We start from the raw sequence: 21603 nt of genomic DNA, 5'->3' as shown, positions 1-21603 counted from the left end.
TCATTCAGCTTGCCACCAAAGCTTAGCATCATCCCTTATATACTTATGGGACTGGTTCCCTCTAATGGATGTCTGTATCCGGTTCAATAACTTCATGTGTGATAATACCACAAGAGAGAGAGAGAAAAAGGGTGAGATAAAGTGGGCGAGGGAGAAAGAGGATAAATTGCCCTCAGTGACCAAACAACTTAGGAGGGGTTATAGGGTTACGCGATAGCATGGGAGTGAGAACTTCAGTGGTTCGGTGCAGGCACGATGGGCCGAATGGCCTCCTTCTGCATTCTATGTTCTATAATTGGGCAACACAATGTAACTACATAGACGTCGGCATCGGGTGCAGCATACAGGGGTGTAGTGTTAATGAGGTCAGTCCATAAGCGGGTTATTTAGGAGTATGGTAACAGCGGGGAAGAAGCTGCTTTTGAGTCTGTTTCATAGAATCATAGAATTTACAGTGCAGAAGGAGGCCATTCGGCCCATCGAGTCTGCACCAGCTCTTGGAAAGAGCACCCTACCCAAGGTCCACACCGCCACCCTATCCCCACAGCCCAGCAACCCCACACAACACTAAGGGCAATTTTGGACACTAAGGGCAATTTATCATGGCCAATCCACCTAACCTGCACATCTATGGACTGTGGGAGGAAACCGGAGCACCCGTGGAAACCCACGCACACACGGGGAGGATGTGCAGACTCCACACAGACAGTGACCCAAGCCGGAATGGAACCTGGGACTCTGGAGCTGTGAAGCAATTGTGCTATCCACAATGCTACCGTGCTGCCCTGTTTGTGCGTGTTCTCAACTTTTGCATCTCCTGCCCGATGGGCAGCACGGTAGCATTGTGCTGCCCAAAGGTAGTGTAGCCCTAGGCATTTGAACATAGGAATAGAATACAAGAGCAAATAGGTTAGGTAGAACTTGTAAAAGTCTCTGCTGGAATATTGTGTCCCGTTGCCGTTTCTTTTTCTTTTTTTAACTAAGGGGATGGCAGGGAAGGTAGTGCAATGTTCCTCCTGCAGAATATTTGAGGTGAGGGACGCCGACAGTGTCCCTGCTGATTTTATCTGTGGGAATTGCACCCATCTCCAGCTCCTCAGAAACCGCGTTAGGGAACTGGAGCTGGAGCTGGATGAACTTCGGATCATTCGGGAAGTAGACGTGGTCACAGATAGAAGCTTCAGGGATGTAGTTACTCCGAAGAATAAAGATAGATGGGTGACGGTGAGACGGAGGCTTGGAGGAAGCAGTCAGTACAGGGATTCCCTGTGGTCGGTTCCCCTTAGTAACAAGTATACCACTTTGGCTACGGTTGGAGGGGGGGGGAACCTACCAGGGGTAAGCCATGGGGTGCAGGTCTCTGGCACAAAGTCTGTCCCTGTTTCTCAGAAGGGAAGGGGGGAGATGAGTAGAGCATTAGTCATTGGAGACTCCATAGTTAGGGGGGTGGATAGGAGATTCTGTGGAAACGAGAGAGACTCGCGGTTGCTGTGTTGCCTCCCAGGTGCCAGGGTGCGTGATGTCTCGGATCTTGTTTTCGGGATCCTTAAGGGGAGGGGGAGCAGCCCCAAGTCGTGGTCCACATAGGTACCAACGACATAGGTAGGAAAAGGAATAGGGATGTAAGGCAGGAATTCAGGGAGCTAGGGTGGAAACTTAGATCTAGGACAAACAGAGGTATTATCTCTGGGTTGTTACCCGTGCCACGTGATAGCGAGATGAGGAATAGGGAAAGAGAGGAACTGAACGCGTGGCTCCAGGGATGGTGCAGGAGGGAGGGTTTCAGATTTCTGGATAACCGGGGCTCATTCTTGGGTCGGTGGGACCTCTACAAACGGGATGGTCGACACCTGGACCAGAGGGGTACCAATATCCGGGTGGGGGGGGTGGAATTTGCTAATGCTCTTCGGGAGCGTTTAAACTAGTTCAACAGGGGCTTGGGAGCCTGAATTGCAGCTCCAGTATACAGGAGGTTGAGAGTAGTGAGGTCATGAGTAAGGTTTTAAAGTTGCAGGAGTGTACCGGCAGGCAGGAAAGTAATTTAAAGTGTGTCTTCTTCAATGCCAGGAGCATCCGGAATAAGGTGGGTTGGTACCTGGGACTTCGATGTTGTGGCCATTTCGGAGACATGGATAGAGCAGGGACAGGAATGGTTGTTGCAGGTGCCAGGGTTTAGATATTCCAGTAAGCTCACGGAAGGTGGTAAAAGAGGGGGGAGGATTAGTCAAGGACAGTATTACGGTGGCAGAAAGGATGTTTGATGAGGACTCGTCGATTGAGGTAGTATGGGCTGAGGTTAGAAACAGGAAAGGAGAGGTCACCCTGTTAGGGGTTTTCTATAGGCATCCGAAAAGTTCCAGAGATGTAGAGAAAAGGATTGCAAAGATGATTCTGATTAGGAGCGAAAGCAACAAGGTAGTTGTTATGGGGGACTTTAACTTTCCAAATATTGACTGGGAACGCTATAGTTCGAGTACTTTAGATGGGTCCGTTTTTGTCCAATGTGTGCAGGAGGGTTTCCTGACACAGCATGTAGATAGGCCAACGAGAGGCGAGGCCGTATTGGATTTGGCACTGGGTAATAAACCAGGACAGGTGTTAGGTTTGGAGGTAGGTGAGCACTTTGGTGATAGTGACCACAATTCGATTTCGTTTACTTCATTGATGGAAAGGGATAGATATATACCGCAGGGTAGCACGGTAGCATTGTGGATAGCATAATTGCTTCACAGCTCCAGGGTCCAGGTTCGATTCCGGCTTGGCTCACTGTCTGTGCGGAGTCTGCACATCCTCCCCGTGTGTGCGTGGGTTTTCTCCGCGTGCCCCGGTTTCCTCCCACAGTCCAAAGATGTGCAGGTTAGGTGGATTGGCCATGATAAATTGCCCTTAGTCTCCAAAATTGCCCTTAGTGGTGGGTGGGGTTACTGGGTTATGCGGATAGGGTGGAGGTGTTGACCTTGGGTAGTGTGCACTTTCCAAGAGCCGGTGCAGACTCTATGGGCCGAATGGCCGCCTTCTGCACTGTAAATTATATGATAATCTATGATAAAGGGAAAGTCAGGGAACCAAGAGGTGAAATAATCAGCGGGGAGCGTAGCTGCTTAGGAATACAGAAAAACACGAACAGACAAAACTCAAGAGTGGTTATGATTGTCCCCATCCCACAAAATATGACACAGTGTAAGGAAAGGCTCAGTAAACCAAGGTCCACCACACGAAGAAAACAAAAAGGGACGGTCAGTAGAGAATTCAAGGTGCTATATTTAAATGTGCGCAGTGTACGGAACACGGTAGATGAGCCTGTGGCCCAGATTGTGACTGGCAGGTATGATGTGGTAGATCACAGAGACATGGTTGCAGGGGGTTCAGGACTGGCATTTAAACATCCAGAGATTCACAACCTATCGAAAAGACAGAGAGGTGGGCAGATGGGGCGGGGTTGCCTTGTTAATTAGGAATGAAATTAAATCAATAGCACTAAACGACATAGGGTCAGATGATGTGGAGTCTGTGTGGGTGGAGTTGAGGAACCACAAAGGCAAAAAAACCATAATGGGAGTTATGTACAGGCCTCCAAACAGTGGTCAGGACCAGGGCACAAAATGCACCACGAAATAGAAAGTGCATGTCAGAAAGTCAAGATCACAGTGATCATGGGGGACTTCAGTATGCAGGTGGACTGGGAAATAATGCTGCCAGTGGAGCCAAGGAAAGGAAATTCATTGAATGTTTTCAGGAGGGCTTTTCGGAACAGCTTGCGATGGAGCCCACGAGAGAACAGGCCATTCTGGACTCGTGTTATGTAATGAGCCTGACTTGATTAAAGATCTTAAAGTAAGGGAGCACTTAGGAGGCAGTGATCAAAATATGGTCGAATTCAATCTCCAATTTGAAAGAAAGAAGGTAGAATAAGATGTACAGGTGTTACAGTTAAATAAAGGTAACTACAGGGGCATGAGGGTGGAACTGACGAAAATCGACTGGGAGCAGAGCCTAGTGGGGAAGACAGTAGAACAGCAATGGCAGGAGTTTCTGGAAGTAATTGAGGACACAGTACAGAGGTTCATCCCAAAGAAAAGAAAGGTTATCAGAGGGGGGATTAGGCAGCCATGGCTGACAAAGGAAGTTAGGGAATGCATCAAAGCAAAAGAGAAAGCCTATAATGTGGCAAAGAGTAGTGGGAAGTCAGAAGATTGGGAAGGCTACAAAAACAAACAGAGGATAACAAAGATAGAAATAAGGAAAGAGAGGATCAAATATGAAGGTAGGCTAGCCAGTAACATTAGGAATGATAGGAAAAGTTTCTTCAAATACATTAAAAACAAACGGGAGGCTAAAGTTGACATTGGGCCGCTCCAAAATGACGCTGGTAATTTTGTGATGGGAGACAAGGAAATAGCTCAGGAACTGAATAACTATTTTGCGCCAGTCTTCACAGTGGAAGACATGAGTAATATCCCAACAATTCCGGAGAGTCAGGGGGCAGAGTTGAATATGGTAGCCATTACAAAGGAGAAAGAGCTAGAGAAACTAAGAGGTTTAAAAATTGTTAAATCTCCGGGCCCAGATGGGCGACATCCTAGAGTTCTAAAGGAGATAGCTGAAGAAATAGTGGAGGCGTTAGTTATGATATTTCAAAAGTCACTGAAGTCAGGGAAAGTCCCAGAAGATTGGAAAATCGCTGTTGTAACCCCCCTGTCCAAGAAGGGAACAAGGAAAAAGATGGAAAATTATAGGCCATTTAGCCTAACCTCGGTTGTTGGCAAGATTCTAGAATCCATTGTTCAGGAAGAGATTTCTAAATTTTTGAAGTGCAGGGTCGGATAAGGACAAGTCAGCATGGATTTAGTAAGGGAAGGTCGGACCTGGCAAACCTGGTAGAGTTCTTTGAAGAGATAACAAATAGGTTAGACCAAGGAGAGCTGTTATCTATCTTGACTTCCAAAAGGCCTTTGATAAGGTGCCTCACGGGAGACTGCTGAGTAAAATAAGGGCCCATGGTATTCGAGGCAAGGTACTAACATGGGTTGCCGATTGGCTGTCAGGCAGAAGGCAGAGAGTTGGGATAAAATGTTCATTTTCGGAATGGCAACCGGTGACGAGAAGTGTCCCGCAGGGTTGGGGCCACAGCTGTTCTCTTTATATATTAACGATCTAGATGACAGGACTGGGGCCATTATGGCTAAGTTTGCAGACGACACAAAGATGGGTGGAGGGGCAGGTAGTATGGAGGAGGTGGGGAGGCTGCAGAAAGATTTAGACAGTTTAGGAGAGTGGTCCAAGAAATGGCTGATGAAATTCAACGTGGGCAAGTGCGAGGTCTTGCACTTTGGAAAAAAGAATCGAGCCATGGACTATTTTCTAAACGGTGACAAAATTCATAATGCTGAAGTGCAAAGGGACTTGGGAGTCCTAGTCCAGGATTCTCTAAAGGTAAACTTGCAGGTTGAGTCCGTAATTAAGAAAGCAAATGCAATGTTGTCATTCATCTCAAGAGGCTTGGAATATAAAAGCAGGGGCGTAGTTCTGGAGCTTTATAAAGCATTAGTTAGGCCCCATTTAGAATACTGTGAGCAATTTTGGGCCCAACACCTCAGGAAGGACACACTGGCACTGGAGCGGGTCCAGCGGAGATTCACACGGATGATCCCAGGAATGGTAGGCCTAACATACGATGAACGTCTGAGGATCCTGGGATTATATACATTGGAGTTTAGGAGGTTAAGGGGAGATCTAATAGAAACTTACAAGATAATGAATGGCTTAGACAGGGTGGACGTAGAGAAGTTGTTTCCATTAGCAGGGGAGACTAGGACCCGGGGGCACAGCCTTAGAATAAAAGGGAGTCACTTTAGAACAGAGATGAGGAGAAATTTCTTCTGCCAGAGAGTGGTGAGTCTGTGGAATTCATTGCCACAGAGGGCGGTGGAGGCCGGGACGTTGAGTGTCTTTAAGACATAAGTTGATAAATTATTGATTTCTCGAGGAATTAAGGGCTATGGAGAGAGAGCGGGTAAATTGAGTTGAAATTAGCCATGATTGAATGGTGGCGTGGAATCAATGGGCCGAATGGCCTTACTTCCGCTCCTATGTCTTATGGTCTTATGGTCTTATATCTGCGGGAAAGGCAATTATGATGCAAAAAGGCAAGACTTAGGATGCATCGGATTGTGAGGAAAACTGCAGGGGATGGGCACAATGGAAATGTGGAGCTTGTTCAAGGAACACCTACTGCGTGTCCTTGATAAGTATGTGCCTGTCAGGCTGGGAGGAAGTGGTCGAGCAAGGGAACCGTGGTTTACTAAGGCAGTCGAAACACTTGTCAAGAGGAAGAGGGAGGCTTATGTAAAGATGAGAGATGAAGGTTCAGTAAGGGCGCTCGAGAGTTACAGCTTAGCTAGGAAGGAGCTAAAGAGAGAGCGAAGAAGAGCCAGGAGGGGACATGAGGAGTCTTTGGCAGGTAGGATCAAGGATAACCCTAAAGCTTTCTATAGATATGTCAGGAATAAATGAATGACTAGGGTAAGAGTAGGGCCAGTCAAAGACAGTAGTGGGAAGTTGTGCTTGGATTTCGAGGAGATAGGAGAGGTGCAAAATGAATATTTTCCGTCAGTATTCACACAGGAAAAATACAATGTTGTCGAGGAAAATACTGAGATTCAGGCTACAAGACTAGAAGGGCTAGAGGTTCATAAGGAGGAGGTGCTAACAATTCTGGAAAGGGTGAAAATAGACAAGACCCCTGGGCCGAATGGGATCTATCCTAGGATTCTTTGGGCAGCTAGGGAGGAGATTGCTGAGCCTTTGGCTTTGATCTTTAAGTTATCTATGTCAACAGGAATTGTGCCAGAACACTGGATGAGAGCAAATGTTGTCCCCTTGCTCAAAAAGGGGAGTAGAGACAACCCCGGTAACTATAGACCAGTGAGCCTTACTTCTGTGGTGGGCAACATCTTGGACAGGTTTATAAGAGATAGGGTGTATAATCATCTGGAAAGGAATAATTTGGTTAGAGATAGTCAACACGGTTTCGTGAAGGGTAGGTCGTGCCTCACAAACCTTATTGAGTTCTTTCAGAAGGTGACCAAATAGGTGGATGAGGGTAAAGCAGTTGATGTGGCGTATATGGATTTCAGTCAAGCGTTTGATAAGGTTCCCCACGGTAGGCTACTGCAGAAAATATGGAAGCATGGGATTCAGGGAGATTTAGCAGTTTTGATCAGAAATTGGCTCGCTGGAAGAAGACAAAGGGTGGTGGTTGATGGGAAGTGTTCAGACTGGAGTCCAGTTACTAGTGGTGTACCACAAGGATCTTTTTTGGGGCCACTGCTGGTTGTCATTTTTAGAAAAGACCTGGAGGAGGGCGTAGCAGGATGGGTGAGAAGATTTGCAGATGACACTAAAGTCGGTGGAGTTGTGGACAGTGCGGAATGAAGTTACAAGTTACAGAGGGACATATATAAGCTGCAGCGCGGGGCTGAGGGGTGGCAAATGGTGTTTAATACAGAAAAGTGTGAGGTGATTCATTTTGGAAGGAATAACAGGAAGACAGAGTACTGGGCTAATGGTAAGATTATTGGCAGTGTGGATGAGCAGAGAGATCTCGGTGTCCATGTACATAGATCCCTGAAAGTTGCCACTCAGGTTGAGAGGGTTGTTAAGAAGGTGTACGGTGTGTTAGCTTTTATTGGTAGAGGGATTGAGTTTCGGAGCTATGAGGTCATGTTGCAGCTGTGCAAAACTCTGGTGCGGCCGCATTTAGAGTGTTGCGTGCAATTCTGGTCACCGCATTCTAGGAACGATGTGGAAGCATTGGAAAGGTGCAGAGGAGATTTACCAGAATGTTACCTGGTATGGAGGGAAGATCTTATGAGGAAAGGCTGAGGGACTTGAGGCTGTTTTCGTTAGAGAGAAGAAGGTTAAGAGGTGACTTAATTGAGGCATACAAGATGATCAGAGGATTGGATAGGGTGTACAGTGAGAGCCTTTTTCCTCGGATGGTGATGTTTAGCACGAGGGGCCATAGCTTTAAATTGAGGGGAGATAGATATAAGACAGACGTCAGAGATAGGTTCTTTACTCAGAGAGTAGTAAGAGTGTGGAATGCCCTGCCTGCAACAGTAGTGGACTCGCCAACACTAAGGGTATTCAAATGGTCATTGGATAGACATATTGACGAAAAGAAAATGTGTAAATGGGCTTTAGAGTGGTTTCACAGGTCGGCGCAACATCGAGGGCTTTCGGGCCTGTACTGCGCTGTAATGTTCTATGTTCTGAGTTCAGGAAGGATTTGAAGGTATTGTACAGAGAAATGAATGGGTTCACCAGAATATTCACCAGAATATTCCCAGTGCTGTGAATCTTCAGTTACTTTTAAAGATTGGATACGTTAGGTGTATAAGGAGAGATTTGATGGAGTTGTCCAGAAAAATGAATGGCCTGGCGGAAATGAGGAGAATGGATTTCGCTTTGTGAAATTATTGATAATGAGCGGCTCTGGATTAAACGAATGAGTAAATGAAGCAATGATGGTTTAAACGATGACATTTTCACACAGCGAGTGGTGAGGATGGCGCATCCACTGTCTGAGTGTGTGATGACGCCCGCTTCAATTGGAAAATGCAAAGAGTAATTAAACTGTGATCTGAAGGGGAATCCAGTGCAGGATTATGTCCAGGCTTTAGGGACTCTCTGTCTTTCTCATCAGCTGTGGCTTCAACATCCAACACATGATTGGACCACAATCCTCGCTGGAGGGCGGGCATTAGCTGCGCATGGCTGATTGGCTGAGGCACCAGGCGTAGCTCGATGATTGGCTCATGAGACTGGAGTGATCGGGTTCAGGCTCCCTGATAGGTTGAGTTGGATCGCGTTCACAGATTGAGCTCCATGTTTGGTTGAGCCTTCTGGGGTTCAGTCTCATGGGTTAAAGATTTGTGAATGGATGGAACAGATGTCAATAATCGGTGGGTTCTCCCATTGGCTGCGGTGGCTGTTAGTCAGTGTTGCCAGCTCCCTAATGGATTGATGCAGCTGTCAGTCTCAAAACAGAGTGTCTGACTGGCTGCGACAGCTGCCGTTCTGAATGCGGTGTCTCTGGGTGGCTGGAGAAGCTGTCAGTCTAAAAGCTGAGTATCTGATTGGCTGTGGCAGCCAGCGGTCTTCAAGCAGAGTCTCTGATTTGTTGACCGGATGTCGATCGGCACCTGGACTATTTGATTGGCTGCATCAGCTGTCAGTCTGAAAGCCGTGTCTCTGATTGATAACACCATCTGTCAGTCACTATTCCTTGTTCTCTGTTTGGCTTAGCGGGCTGAAGGTCATAGTTTCGTGCTTATGATTTGCTTCCCGGTGATGTCAGGCAGTACACGCGACCCGTGTTTGGCTGAGTTGACCTTCAGCCTTTTGATGGATGTCCTGATTGATTGAGCGACTGAAACTCCGGATTGGCCAAGGGGCTGTCAATGAGCGACTGGAACTCCTGATTGGATGAGGGGCTGGCATTTAAGTGTTGGAACTCCAATTGTCTAACGGGCTGTCAGTCAGCTTTATTTACTCATTACTTTAATAATTGATGTAACGGGATATTTCACCGCGATCTTGATCTGCTCCCTGAACCTAGACTGAGTCACCACATAAATAAATGTGTTTGTGCAGCAACTTAAATCCAACAGCATAGATCCTACTTTCTGTAAATTATACTGAGGATCGCTGAGGTCAATTACTCCTCCCAAATCAATATAGAAAACTTTAATAACAAATACCGTCCAGAGGGCAATGAACGTTCCGGAGATGCTGAAGAGTAAAATCATTGACTTCCTTCTGCTCTCCATCTCTGGGTCTTTGCGATTATGTCCCTGATTCTGAGCCCTCAGTGTCTTCCGGACCCGACTGGTGATTATAATGTGTCTAACTGTCAGAGCGTTGATCAACAGGATCAAACCGAATGGGATCAATGGCATTGAAACCTGAGAAAAGGTGATAAATAAAACCCACATGGGATCAGTGAAAAAGCGGGTCTTTGGCCGACAACCCCACTGGATACTGTCGATTATCTGTCTAGGTTCATAGAAAAAATACCAGGGGATATTTTTTACACAGAGCAGGAGGCCGGCTGTGGACAGAACCACAGCTGCAGTTTTCCCGGTGCAATATTTAGTTTTCAGTTTCTGGCAGCCAATGGCCACAAACCGATCAAAGGAGAAAGTGAGGGTGAACCATACAGAACAGTCCGCGGCTGCAGACACCAGGACATCAATGGCACAGCACACAGGTGTGAATTCCAGGAAATTCCGGGGGAAATAATAATAATTGATTTTGGTCAGTACGGGGCGTGTAATAATAAACAGCAGATCCGCCACCGCCATGGCCACGAGGTAGCGAGTGGTGCAGGTAGAGAGGCCACACTTCCCTCGACACAAAATCGCAATTCCCAGTAAATTAACTGTCAGAGAGAAGGGAGAAGAGACTGAAAATTACTGATTAAACATTTTACCGTGTCTGATCCAGTACACGATTTCAGCATCAATAAAACAGGCAGTGGGTAGGTGGGAGTGCCGCGGGAACAGTGGGCACAGAGATTAGCACTGCAGAGAGAGAAAAAGCAAATATAACCCGTGTTTAAGACGTGGGAAAGGGAAAAGTTTGATTTGTAGCCCTGTCAGTTTGATGGCAGTGGGAGGAAAATGTTTATTATTCAAATACCTTTGCAAGCTGCTGCATTTCTCATTTCGTCTGATTTACAGGATTAGCTCAGCCAGGCCTGATTTCGCAAACAGCATACTCACATACCAGAGGTTGTCATCCCTCCTCACTCCTAATTATTGGACAGCACCCCGGATTGGACCATTTTCTTGAGTGGATTCCTGATGGAGTACGACACCACGCCTGTATTATTTGATCAATGGAATAAATAGAAGGAGCGCAGTACCTCCCAGGTTCATTATTATGAGACGGGTAGTCTGCCCACTCTCCAGCACTTTCCCATGCCACACCCTTCCATGGATTAATCATCCATAAGGCAACCTCTCTCAGGAATACTCCAACGTCATGTTCTGAAATACCCACATCGCACTATTCCCAGGAATACATCCTGTTGCGGTTTGGAAACAATTCCTGACAAGATTTTCTCAGGAATAGTCCTTCTCCGTCATAGGTCATTTAAGGGTTGACTTGCCTGGAATAGACTGTCTCCAGATTCCGACCTATTGCATTCGAGTAAAAAATATGGGATATTCTAAAAACAAGGGCGTTAAGATGGAGGGGAAAGTTCCCAGTCGACAGTTGTTAATGTTTAGTGCTGAGTGCTGTAATGTGCCTCATTGGAAGATGAGATGCTTCTCGTCCAACTTGCGATGGACTTCACTGGATCTTTGCAGGAGGCCAAGGACAGAAATGTGGGCATGAAAGTAAGGTGCTGAGTTAAAATGGCTGTAACAGGGAGACTGTAGTCATGCTTGTGGGCTGTGATGATTTTTATGCAAAGCCGTCAACCAGTTTGCGTTTAGTTTCCCCAATGTAGGCGAGACGGTATTGGCAGCAACGAATACAGTAGAGCAAATTGAACGAAGTACAAGTGAAACGCTGCTTCACCAGAAAGAAGAGATTGCTGCCGAGAATGATGAAACGGGAAGGGGGAAAGGGGCAGTTGTGGCACCATCTGCTATTGCAAGGAGAGGTGTTGCGGGTATTGGAAGTGGTGTTGGGTGTGATGGAGAAGTGGACACGGCAATCAAGGAGAGAGCAGTAAATGTGGGGGTGGTTGAAGGGAAGTGAATATGTGTTTCGTGGTGACATCATGCTGGAGTTGGTAGAAATGGTGGTGGATGATATTTTCAAAGTGAAAGTCGGTGGTGTGGAAATTGAGGACAAGAAGGGCACTATTTAGTTTCGGGAGGGAGGGTGTGTGTGCTGGCAGAGGTGTGGGAAATGAATTGAAATGATTTGAGAGCCTTGTCAACCAAAGGAAGACGGTGGTGGCAACCCCGGATAAGGAAGAGGCAGACACGCCAGAATGGGCCATTTTCCAAAGGATTCAGTCCTTATAGGAAGCAGGATGGAAGGATCTTTACGCGAGGTAGCTGTGGATTCGTTTGACTTGTTAAGAATATGTGCTCAGTCTATCGCTGTAAATGGAGACCGACAGGTTAAGAAAGGGACGAGAAATGTCGGAGACGGACCCTGTGAAGGTGCGAGACTGGTGGAAATTGGAAGCAAAATCGATCCATGTTTCCAGGTCGAGGCAGAAAAATGAAATGTCAACAATATATTCATCATTGTAGCAAAAGATGAACTGCGAGAGAGGACCTGAGTTAAACAGGAATAAGGGACGTGCACAAAGATAGACAGAGCGAGGCCCAAGACCATACCCATGGCCACAATTTTTATTTGATAGAAGTGAGACAAGTTGAAGGAGAAATTGCTGAGTGACAGAACAAGGTCAGAAAGGTGAAGGTGGTCGGCGGGTGTTCCCGGATGGTCCGGGCGTCGGATTAAGGAAGAAGCTGAGAGCACTTAGGCCTTCCATTTGGGGGTTTGGGGGGAGGCGTTGAGCTTTTGAACATGCGTGCTAAAGATTAAGCGATTACGGCCAGGGAAAAGGTAATTGTCTGTATGACATATGGCATCAAGGGAATCAGGAATGACGGTGGGAAGGGACAGCACAAGGGGAGCGAGGAAGGCATCAAGAGAGGAAATATGATTTGGTGGGACAGGGACAGGCTGAAATAATGGGTCTACTGGGACAGTCCTGATTGTGGACTTTGAAAAGGAGGTATAAGCAGTATGGGTGGGGATGGAATATCGTCAGGGTCGATGAGGTCAGTAAAAGTCCTGGGAAAAATGACATGATGTTTGGTGATGGGGTGATGGCCCAGGGGGAGGTTGCAGAATGTGCCTGAGAGTTGAAGCTCCGCCTCTGTGTGGAAGAGGTCAGTAGCCAGGCAACAATGGCACCGTGCTTGTGAGCAGCTGAGATCAACAGGTCAGGGTTGGATATTAGAGAGAGGATTGGAGAAGGTACAGAGGGAGACGGAAGAGAGTGGGTGAGCAGGCAGAGAAATTGGGATGGCCGACGCCGCACTGACAGATCTCAATGAAAAGATCGAGAGCAGATCGAAGGCCAAAGGGTGGGGTCCAGGTGGAGGGACATTACTGGAGGCGGATGGATTTCACCCACAAATATTCACATAATTAACAATAAGAAACAGCAGAGACTCTGATCGATTCACTATTCATCAACAGAATATTAACGAAGAATTGAAAAGAAACAGTTGGTTACAGTTATTTTTAAATTTAAAACAGAATTTGAAACAATTCCAGAAACTTATCTCCCAAACAGAATGTCAATAGTAAGAAAAAAGGAAATACAATTCTAAGGAAAAACAAAATCCATTAGCACAGAGTATAATGTGCAGTTCAGTCGGCAATGAGAAAGGCAAATGCAATGTTAGAATTCATGTCAAGCGGGCTAGAGTACAAGACTAGGAATGTAGTTCAGAGACTATGGAAGCCTTTGGTCAGACTCCATTTGGAGTATTGTGAGCAGTGTTGGGCCCCATGCCTAAGAAAGATGCGCTGACTTTTGAAAGGGTCCAGAAGAGGTTTCCAAGAATGATCCCTATAATGAACAGCTTGTCGTGTGAGGAACGGTTGAGGACTTTGATTCTGTACTCGTTGGAGTTTAGAAGGAAGCGGAGGGATCTTAATTAAACGTACAGAACACTACGAGGCCTGGATAGAGTGGACATGGAGGGGATGGCTCCACTTGTAGGAAAAAAACAGAACCAGAGGACACCATCTCAGACTGAAAGGACAATCTTTTAAAACAGAGATGAGGAGGAATTTCTGCTGCCAGAGGGTGGTGAGTCTGTGGAACACTTTGCCCCAGAAGACTGTGGAGGCCAAATTGCTGAGTGTCTTTAAGACACAGATAGATAGATTCTTGGGGATATGGGGAGAAGGCAGGTGAATGGGGATGAGAAAAATATCAAACGTGATTAAATGAGGGAGCAGACTCGATGGTCCGAGTGGCATAATTCTGCTTCTATGTCTTATGGCCTTACGGTCTTATAATAAATAGTCAGCACATATTTAAAAAAAAAACAATTAATGACAGATTTGATTGAATTATTTCAATAACTATTGGAAATAAAAGATTTAACTAGTGTGATAGGTGTAAAACAATTTGATTTTCTGAATGCCGTCAGTCATATCTGACATAACTCTGACATTCGGGGACACAGCATCATAGATCAGAGAATTTACAGTGTCGAAAGATGCAGTGTGGTCCATCGAATTTGCAGCAGCCCATGGAAAGGGCACCTTACTTAACCCACACATTCACCCTATACGTGTAACCTCACTGAACCTTTTGTACACCAAGGGGCAATTTAGCAGGGTCCACATGCTGTACCTGCACATCTTTGGACAAAATGGTCAGCAAGTTGGAAACACACACAGAAAACAGAGATAGGAGGTAAATGGATTTAATCTGATTGGTGGAAGGTGGGAAGTGGTGTTCCACAAGGATCTGCACTGGGATCACTCTTCATCGCCACTTACATCAACACTTTTGCACTGAGTGCTGAATTTGGTGCATCTGAGTGCTGCAGTGAGAGTTTGGTGACTGAGTGAGTAGAAGGGTTCATTTATAACTAAAGTCTAGTCTTTCTCTTATTTAGTTAATTAACTTAATAGTTGCTGTTTGGTTTAGAAGGAGGTGAATTTTCAATCAGCTTTAAACAAAGGTTCTACTTGTAGGTACTTGCAGCTGGAGCTTGTTAATTAGTTAATTTGATTAGGCAAGTTTTCAGAGGCTAGATTCACAGTATAAAAGTGATCCACCTACAGTGCAGATATTGTTTACACTATGTGCTGAATTTGGTGCATTTGAGTGCTATAGTCAGAGTTTGGTGGCTAAGGGAGCTCGGTGAGGAGGGAATAAGGTGCTCCTTTCATTTCGTTTCCTACAGGTCCGCAAAGAGCGAGAAGAGAGCCAGGAATTTACAGAGAGTTCAGCTGACTGGGAGCAGAGTCGGAGGGCGGAGGTCCAGTTGGTCCACAGGACAGCTACATTCTGTACGGTAAGAGGGGATCGAGTCTAGGCCAGTTGCATGCTGCTTCTGTAGGATGTGGGTGGCGAGGGATACCACCGGTTTCCCCGCTGACTATACCTGCGGGAAGTGCACCCAACTGCAGCTCCTCGGAGACCGCGTTAGGGAACTGGAGCTGGAGCTGGATGAACTTAGGATCATCCGGGAGGCAGAGGGAGTTATATAGAAGAGTGACAGGGAGGTAACCACACCCAAGGTACAGGACAAGATTAGCTGAGTTACAGTCAGGGGAAAGAAAACAAACAGGCAGACAGTGCAGGGATCACACGTGGCAGTTCCCCTTCAAAACAATTGTACTGTTTTGGATGCTTTGGGGGGAAAACCTACCGGGGGAAGACCATAGCACCAGGTCTCTGGCACTGAGACTGGCTCTGGGGCTCAGAAGAGAAGGGGGAGAATAGAAAAGCAATAGTAATTGGAGATTCAATGGTTAGGGGAATATATAGGAGATTCTGTGATCGCGAGCGAGACTCCCGGAAGGTATGTTGCCTCCCGGGTGCCAGGGCCAGGGATGTATCGAATCGTGTCTTCAGGATCCTTAAGGAGGAGGGTGAGCAGCCAGAAGTCGTGATGCACATTGGTACCATCGACGTAGGTAGGAAAATGGGTGTGGAGGTAATATGGGTGTGGAGAAAATGGGTGTGGAGGGAGTTTGGCTGGAAGTTAAAAGCCAGGACAGACAGAGTTGTCATCCCTGGTTTGTTGCCGGTGCCACGTTATAGCGAGGTTAGGAATAGGGAGAGAGTGCAGCTGAACACGTGGCTGCAGGAATGGTGTAGGAGGGAGGGCTTCAGGCATTTGGATAATTGGAGCGCATTCTGGGGGAGGTGAGACCTGTACAAGCAGGACAGGTTGCATCTGAACCAGAGGGGCACCAATATCCTGGGAGGGAGGTGTTCTAGTACTCTTCGGGAGTGTTTACACTAATTTGGCAGGGGAATGGGAACCTGATTTGAAGTCCAGCAACTAAGGTAGCCGATATTCAGGACGTCAAAGCGAGTAGTGAGGCAGTGGGGAAGGGAACACTGACAAAGGAGAGTACTTGCAGGCAAGGAGATGGGTTGAAGTGTGTATACTTCAACGCAAGAAGCATCAGGAATAAGGTGGGTGAACGTAAGGCATGGATTGGTACTTGGAACTACGATGTGGTGGCCATCACGAAACCTTGGATAAAAGAGGGGCAGAAATGGTTGTTGGAGGTGCCTGGTTATAGCTGTTTCAATAAGATTCGGGAGTGGTAAAAGATTTGGAGGGTAGGGGTGGCATTGTTAATTAGAGATAGTGTAACAGCTGCAGAAAGGCAGTTCGAGGAGTATCTGCCTACTGAGGTAGTATAGGTTGAAGTCAGAAATAGGAAAGGAGCAGTCACGTGTTGGCTGTTTTCTATAGCCCCCCCCCCGCCCCCCCCCCCCCCCCCCCCCCCCCCCCCAATAGTAGCAGAGATGTGGAGGAACAGATTGGGAAACAGATTTTGGAAAGGTGCAGAATTCACAGGGTAGGAGTCATGGGGGACTTCAACTTCATATCGTTCAAATAGTTTGAATGGGGTGGTGTTTCTGCAGTGTGTCCAGGAAGCTTTTCTAACACAGTAAGTAGATTGTCCGACCAGAGGGGAGGCCATATTGGATTTGGTAGTTGGTAATGAACCAGGGCAAGTGACAGATTTGTTCGTGGGGGAACATTTTAGAGATACTGACCACAATTCTGAGACTTTCACTTTAGTAATGAAGAGGGAAAAGTGCGTGCAACAGGGCAAGGTTTACAATTGGGGGTAGGGTATTAAGGATGCTGTCAGACAATAATTGAAGTGCATAAGTTGGCAACATAGGCTGTCAGGGAAGGACACAAATGAAATATGGAACTTGTTCAAGGAACAGGTACTACATGTCCTGAAATGTATGTCTCTGTCAGGCACGGAAGAGATGGTCGAGTGAGGAAGCCATGGTTGAATGTCTTGTTAAGAGGAAGAAGGAGACTTATGTAAGGCTGAGGAAACAAGGTTCAAACAGGGCGCTGGAGGGATACAAGACAGCCATGAGGGAACTGAAGAAAGGGATTAGGAGAGCTAAGAGAGTGCATGAACAATCTTTGGCGGGTAGGAACAAGGAAACCCAAAGGCCTTTTACACATATGTGAGAAATATGAGAATGACAAGAGCGAGGGTAGGTCTGATCAAGGACAGTAGCGGGAGATTGTGTATTGGGTCTGAAGGGATAGGAGAGGTCCTGAACAAGTACTTTTCTTCTGTATTTACAAATGAGAGGGGCCATATTGTTGGAGAGGACAGTGTGAAACAGACTGGTAAGCTCGAGGAAATACTTGTTCGGAAGGAAGATGTGTTGGACAGTTTGAAAAACTTGAGGATAGACATGTCCTCTGGGCCTGACGGGAAATATCCCAGGATTCTATGGGAAGCAAGAGATGAAATTGCAGAGCCGTTGGCAATGATCTTTTCGTCCTCACTGTCAACAGGGCTGGTACCAGGGGATTGGAGAGTGGCGAATGTCGTTCCCCTGATCAAAAAAGGGAATAGGGATAACCCTGGGAATGACAGGCCAGTAAGTCTTACTTTGGTGGTAGGCAAAGTAATGGAAAGGGTACTGTGGGATAGGATTTTTGAGCATCTGCAAAGACACGGCTTGATTAGGGATAGTCAGCACGGATTTGTGAGGGGTAGGTCTTGCCTTACAAGTCTTACTGAATTCTTTGAGGAGGTGACCAACAATGTGGATAAAGGTAAAGCAGTGGATGTAGTGTCAATGTATTTTAGTAAGGCATTTGATAACGTTCCCCATGGCAGGCTTATGCAGAAAGTAAGGAGGCATGGGATAGTGGGAAATTTGGCCAGTTGGATAACGAACTGGCTAACCGATAGAAGTCAGAGAGTGGTGTTGGATGCCAATATTCAGCCTGGATCCCAATTAACAGTGGCGTATCGGTTCGGGGACTTCTGCTGTTCGTGATTTTCATTAATGACTTGGATGAGGGAGTTGCAAGGTGGGTCAGTAAATTTGCAGACGATACGAAGATTGGTGGAGTTGTGGATAGTGAGGTGGGCTGTTATCAGTTGCAAAGAGACATAGATAGGATGCAGAGCTGGGCTGAGGTGTGGCAGATGGAGTTTAACCCTGAAAATTGTGAGGTTGTCCATTTTGGAAGGATAAACATGAAGGAGGAATATAGGGTTAACGGTAGGGTTCTTGGCAATGTGGAGGAGCAGAGAGATCTTGGGATCTATGTTCATACATATGTGAAAGTTGCCACTCAAGTAGATAGAGCTGTGAAGAAGGCCTATGTTGTGCTAGCGTTCATTAACAGAAGGATTGAATTTAAGAGCCGTGAGGAGACAAGGCTTTGAAAGGCCACATTTGGAGTACTGTGTAGAGTTCTGGTCGCCTCATTTTAGGAAGGATATGGAGCTTTGGAAAAGATGCAAAGCAGATTTACCAGGATGTTGCCTGGAATGGAGAGTAGGTCTTACGAGGAAAGGTTGAGGGTTTTCTCATTCGAACGGAGAAGGATGAAGGCCGACTTGTTAGAGGTTTATAAGATGATCAGGGGAATAGATAGAGTATACAGTCAGATAATGTTTCCCCGGGTGGAACAAACCATTACAAGGGAAAATAAATTTAAGTTGAATGGTGGAAGATATCGGGAGGATGTCAGAGGTAGGTTCTTTACCCAGAGAGTAATGGGGGCATGGAATAAACTGCCTGTGGAAGTAGTTGAGTCGGACACATTCGGGACCTTCAAGCAGCTATTGGATAGGTACATGGATTACGGTAGAATGGTATAGCGTTGATTAATTTGTTCTTAAGGGCAGCACGGTAGCATTGTGGATAGCACAATTGCTTCACAGCTTCAGGGTCCCAGGTTCGATTCCGGCTTGGGTCACTGTCTCTGCAGAGTCTGCACATCCTCCCCGTTTGTGCGTGGGTTTCCTCCGGGTCCTCCGGTTTCCTCCCACAGTCCAAAGATGCGCAGGTTATGTGGATTGGCCATGATAAATTGCCCTTAGTGTCCAAAATTGCCCTTAGAGTTGGGTGGGTTACTCGGTGATGGGGATAGGGTGGAGGTGTTGACCTTGGGTAGGGTGTTCTTTCCAAGAGCCGGTGCAGACTCGATGGGCCGAATGGCCTCCTTCTGCACTGTAAATTCTTTGATAATCTATGATGAATCTAGGACAAAGATTCGGCACAACATCGTGTGCCGAAGGGCCTGTTCGGTGCTGTATTTTTCGATGTTCTATGTTCTAATATGGAATCGGGAACCTGAATGATAATTACCGATTTTCCTGATATATCCAAGTGGAGAGTGACAGTGAATACAGAGGAAGAATACAACTAAATACAGTCACACATTAATCATCAATTATTAGCTTGCAAAGTTGGTATTTCAATGGAAAATTAATTTCCCGACAGCTCAGTGACCACAGCTACATTTTGATCAGATCAATAAGTCTCCCAATCACTCCTTGGAAAACAAGTGCCAGAATGGACGGGAGAGGTTTCTGGGTTCAGGTGAACGGAGTCGCAAATTGAAGCAGAAACACAGTTTGAAAACATCTATAACAGTTGAACAAATATTGGAGTTCATTTCAAGATGAATGGAAATTTAAAAAATATCACGAAACTGATTATAATACTGCGCTATTGTGGGTTCTATTAAATATCAGAGTGTAGGTGATATCTGTTTCTGTTGGAGCGTTATTCTGTTGGAGGCATTTCACTTCACACAAAAATTATCAAAACACAGCCAAACTCTTTTCAATCTATTCCATAGGTAATAGGGAGAGGTAGAGATGGACAGAGCGAGGGAGAGAAAGATCTCCATAGGATGGAGCGACCACTCACCAATAAAAAAAATTACTTCGAAATAAAACAACGTATTTCAGTCCAGTTCCTGACCCACACACAATACAATTTTACTCGGACAGTAATAGATGGAAAATTGGATAAGATATTCCATTCTGGAAAGAGACCCACATACAATATAACTCTACATCGACAGATAGTCCCAGTAATACTTGTTCACTGCTGTCAAATATTCCACCCTGGTTAGTGACCCACACTCGGTGTGATTTTATTTTTACTCCCACTAAACATTCATTCAGAGAGATTGCTTTCACTGAGTTACAATCTAACATTATACAAGATTGCACGAACTAAAATAATTCAATTAATCAGATATCTCGTGAGTTCCAAAACGAGGTTTATTGTCAATGAATGAAAGGGATTTAAATCATAGACATGTATAAAGACATGGCTGAATTACGAAGTTGATCAGGTGTCTGTACAACAGTGAGAACTAGATCAACATTAAACATTTTCAGTCAGATTGCCGCTCACACGCGGATTTACACAACTTCAATGGCGATATTCACTTACCAGGGACTCCAACAATAGCAAGGATTGGGCAGAATATTTTCTCAACCACGTCAATTTGAAGAAACATAGTCAGTGTGAAGTGATATGCCCTTGAGTGCTGTTCGCAGTCTCTCTGTCTTAAACTCTGAGGTTATATATTGTCAAAACATTGAATTAATACCCTGAGGAACCACCTAAGGGATGTTGAGCTTGCAACTATGTTTCATAGATTTTTCAAACACATGAACAAACAAATTCAGACATTAGAACATAGAACATAGAACATTACAGCGCAGTAAAGGCCCTTCGGCCCTCGATGTTGCGCCGACCTGTGAAACCACTGAAAAGCCCATCTACACAATTCCCTTATCATCCATATGTTTATCCAATGACAATTATATGCCCTTAATGTTGGCGAGTCCACTACTGTTGCAGACAGGGCATTCCACGCCCTTACTACTCTCTGAGTAAAGAACCTGCCTCTGACATCTGTACTATATCTATCTCCCCTCAATTTAAAGCTATGTGCCCTCGTGTGAGACATCACCATCCGAGGAAAAAGGCCCTAACTGTCCACCCTATCTAATCCTCTGATCATCTTGTATGCCTCAATGAATTCACCTCATAACCTTCTTCTCTGTAACGAAAACAGCCTCAAGTCCCTCTGCCGTCCCTCATAAGATCTTCATGCCAGGCAGTATCCTGGTAAATCTCCTCTGCACCCATCCCAATGCTTCCACATCCTTACTAGAATGCGGCCACCAGAATTGCACGCAATACTCCAAATGCGGCCGCACCAGAGCTTTGTATAGCTGCAACATGACCTCATTGCTCCGAAACTCAATCCCTCTACCAATAAAAGTTAACACACCGTACGCTTTCTTAACAAACCTCTCAACCTGGGTGGCAACTTTCAGGGATCTATGTACATGGACACAGAAATCTCCCTGTTCATCCACACTACCCAGAATCCTACCATTAGCCCAGTACTCTGTCTTCCTGTTATTCCTTCCAAAATGCATCACCTCACACTTTTCTGCAATAAACTCCATTTGCCACCTCTCAGTCCAGTTCTGCAGCTTATCTATGACCCTCTGTAACTTGTAACATCCTTCTGCACTGTC

This window comes from Scyliorhinus torazame, chromosome 26 (assembly GCF_047496885.1).
Source record: "Scyliorhinus torazame isolate Kashiwa2021f chromosome 26, sScyTor2.1, whole genome shotgun sequence".
Taxonomy (NCBI): Eukaryota; Metazoa; Chordata; class Chondrichthyes; order Carcharhiniformes; family Scyliorhinidae; genus Scyliorhinus; species Scyliorhinus torazame.
The sequence above is the reverse complement of the archived record's forward strand: the minus strand, read 5'-3'. Positions refer to the sequence as shown.